Below are 4,188 nucleotides of genomic sequence, written 5' to 3'. Positions count from 1 at the left end.
GCATCCGGTTTTGAGCACTCAGTGTAAATTGTAGTAAAAATGTCGCAGAAGAACTACTAACTCTTGTTCTCTGTGCCAAAGTTCCGCAAACGGTCATTTTATGCTCCTTAACAAAGTACTGTCTCAATCGAGATCGTTGATTATGCTTAGCTAGAGTAGGACACCTCATGTTCTTCCAGCCCAAAGCAGCAGGTGCACAAGCTGCACTGCGTGGAAGCGGGTGACTCGGAGAGCAGGGACTCCGAGAACAGCGATCATACGCAAAGGCCGCTCGAACACTCGAGGAGCGATTTGCGTCAGCGCTCACTCGACGTTCGAAGTTTTAAAACGTGCAATAGACAGAAAATTCACTCTCAGTTTCGTAACTTAGAGACTGATTTGAAAAAGAAAACAGGGCCCAGTTCCCACGCTTTATTCTTAAGAGCGGCGTTGATATTGGAGGGAACGCTTGCAGGTATTGATTTGCGCGCAGTATGTGTGAAAAGTGTGACGGCTACCACCCGGACAAACGCTACTGGTTCTACCTCTCTCACTGGTACTGTAACGCTTCCAGAACCACAAGCTCACGCTCTTCATCGAAGCACCACAGAGCAGCCTACAAAGGGCGCTGTGTTACGTATGCGGCCTGGGCCCAATGTGAGTTTGAGACTCGTGCTCCGCGCTGTCTACTTTGTCTGCGAGGGTGAATGTTGTTTATTTTGCCTTCTTGTGAACTCACCCCACGCCCAGTATCCCTCCTCTTCCGGCAGTCCACGGGCATGCTACAGACAAGAAGCGGGGAGAGCATTTCTCTCAGTGCTACGAGGTGAAGCGACCCAGATTTTACTGGAGCGAGATCGGAGTATTGGAGTTGAGGTAGTAGTTTCGCGATGGCGGACTTGATACGAGGTTCGCATATTTCGACAGTACCAAATGAAGGCTCGAGCATTTGCATAGTCATCGAGGCCAACGGCCGACCTGGCCGAGCAGACGGTATTTATATATTTGTTTCTATTGTTAAACATCCCAAAGCCACACTGCACTTGAGAGACGCCACTGCGAAAGGTTCCGGATCAGTGTTTACCGCTTGGTATTCCTTGACGTGCAATTAAATCTAAGCACACGAGTGTTCTTCCTTCCGCCCCTATTCAAATGAAGCCACCGAGGTTAGCCGTGATGAAACTACGGCTGAACAGAATGCCTAGAGGCTCAGCTTTGTTGATCACTAAGAGGCAGACGCATGTCTTTTAACAACGCTGGAAATGACAGGAAGTGCGAAGTCATCACTTGTCTTGAAAATAGACTTGCTCGCGGAAGCATCTGAGGACTTCGTTTATTTATTTATTTTTTTGAAGTTGACTATAGTGGCCCACTCGCTTCGCAACCTACCGCCTCTAAAGCAACTCAAGATATAACATTCGAAACTAAGTGAGTTATATAGAATTAATCGCAATAATTAATTATTACTTTTTTATGTGCGCAATGACGTTGCTTCTGGGCAACACTTAGGCACCACGCTCGAGAGAGTAAATTGGTTTGACAGTGCCAAAGGGTAATTCAATCAAGATCTCCAAGAAAAGTTGAATGGGAGTACGGGTACGCGCACCGTAATCTCGTAATTGCCATCTAACGAATCTGCGCTGATAACTTAGCTTCAAGACGGTTGGTGCAAGGAGCTACGTGTACGTCCCAAGTCAAGTCACTGTAATGTCAGGAGAAATCAAAGTGTCATTCCCTGCTCTCGCGCTGGTTCGACTGCCGTGCCTGCAACTATCTTAGATACTTGCGGTAAATTTCACCTCAGTAATTATTTTATTAAGCTTCATCATTTCGTTTAGGTGTAACCGGCCGCGCGCCCTCCTTACTATGGCTCACGATTTACCGAACGAGACACTTAGCCAATGTTATCCTCTTCGCCTTAGCTCGATCACAGCTGTGACGAGTGTGAATCTACGTGATCCTCGAATGAGAACTACCTTACGCTGAGAAGAATAGTGTCAAGTGCCATTCACAAGTTGACTCAAGCGAACGGTGACAGATGCCACGTACATGTTTTTTTTTTCTTTAACTTCGCTGCCCTCTTATGTTCTGGAAAAGCTAAAACGTAACACTTAGACCTAATTCCTCTTTTTTTCGAGAGAGAACACTGTCTCCTCAAGGCATATCCAATGTTCCAAATTACTTAATTCTAAAGGTACATCTTCTCACTGACGGTAGGTCTTGACCCGAGAATGAAACCAATGACTGCACATCGGCAATGACATCCTACTAATGATGATTGCGCCTAGTGAGCAGGCTAACGTGGAAGCCAAATACAGACAATTTACAAGACGTTTCGAACACGCACACAAAACTATAAGGATATGTCGATGGATCTCACATGAAAGTCCATTTCGGTTTCCCTTTCTAAGTACACAGCACACCACATGTTGAAGCTCAAATCAAGCACACTGAGAAATCCCCTTTTTATATTGCTTATTCTGACCTTGAAATTTTCCTGCCTGTGTTCCCCACAATGAGCTATATTGAAACCACTGAGGCATTTACTATTCATTTTCTCCTGAACACTTACGTGAGGGCAAGTAAAACAAACTTTGTGCATCTTTTAAAGAAGCAGCTTCTCTGTGAAGCTCATCATGCTTTACCTCTATATTTTTTTGACACCAACTGAGCCCCTCTAAAAATAAAGAACTCCGTATCTCGTTTTGCTTGTTGTTGTGTGGTCAGCTTCCTGCTGCCATTTTCCCATATGGTTAGCAAATAAAATAAAAACAAAGACAGAAGCGGCCAACTGGTCACGCCGAAGTTGCAGTTTTCTCGCGCTTGCACTTTTATTCGCGTGTTGCTCTTACTGGCTCTTGAATTGCTATGTCTTACATGAATGTGCAATTCATATTGCCTGTATCGAATATCGAACACCGCAATACACGTGTACAAACGCGTAGTGCAAGAACTTGTGTTGATGATTTGTCATGTTGTTGGCTGCATTGCGACCATGTATGGGTGGAAATTTAGGAAAAATTAAAATGATACGTAACGGCTCAGGCTCTTTCCGTGTCTGTGTGTTCATTCTTGCTACGCTCCAAAATTAACTGGAGGGACAGCAACTCATTCATGCAGGGGAAACGGGTTGTCCCCGTATTTTGCTCCCCTTTTGATACTCCTATTTCTCGTACAGCTTGATTGGAAAACACCCAATCAGGAGTGATCATAGTTTTTAAGGAAGAGAGTTGGGGGCGGACACATGCTACATACAAGTGTTTTTCCGAGCGTGAAAGAAGCCCGCGAATACACGCAAAGCGCCTCGAGCGACCAGTCGCGCGGCAGTTTTGAGTGTATTCGCGAGCTTCTTTCACGCTCGGAAAGAAACACTTTGATGTAGCATGTATTAAGCAACAGAAAGCTCTATCGGGAAGCTTTCACGGTGCTCTACAATTTTCTTATTGACACTTTTCATCTAATTATAATATTTGATAAGTTATTTAATTAACTGAGACTAATTATCTAATTAGGTGGAATGGAAAAAAATGTGAGTGTCTCCAAGCGACGGCAAAAAACAATACCTTGGTTTTGTCCAGCTAAGTGGTATTAGTATATTTTTAAACTCTGGTTGAAGTTAGCTGGGACACCCTGTATATGCGGAGGCGAATCGCGCGCCTTTGAGACCGAAGCTATATCTACAGGAAAACTGAACTCGGTTTGGATTGATAGTAATGATTCTGCTTTATTTAGAATCGCTCCATGAACAGCTCTTGCTGCTTGCATGCTTTGAGCCCGTTCGTCTAAATGTAGATTCCGCACGCGCTGCCACCCAAATTTTAGGAATCGTTCGAGGTTGTTGAAAACGAGAAATCTTTGGAAATAAAGGTGAGATTATTTGACGTTTTCGAGTTAAGCTCAGATATATTCGACCTTGAAGGCTTGCAAAGAGTAACGTCCCTAAGATAAGTAAGTGCACGAACCATCTTGACGAAAGAAGGCGTAAGCAGCTGTTAACTATAATGGATTGGAAGAGACCTGAAGGCAGAGCTCACGACGCCAGCGAAGTTCCCGCAAGAAGAGAGAGATGGGGAGAGTTATGAAAACATAAAGATACAGGTCGCAGACTAATGAAATATTTATTTCTGCGTCACAATTCAGGCTGCGTTAAAACTGAAATCAGCCCTCTAGCTCTTGCGCAGTCGAACTTCCCGGAGTACTTAGTGCGTC

This window comes from Dermacentor variabilis, chromosome 4, assembly GCF_050947875.1.
Source record: "Dermacentor variabilis isolate Ectoservices chromosome 4, ASM5094787v1, whole genome shotgun sequence".
In the NCBI taxonomy this organism is placed as follows: domain Eukaryota; kingdom Metazoa; phylum Arthropoda; class Arachnida; order Ixodida; family Ixodidae; genus Dermacentor; species Dermacentor variabilis.
The sequence above is the reverse complement of the archived record's forward strand: the minus strand, read 5'-3'. Positions refer to the sequence as shown.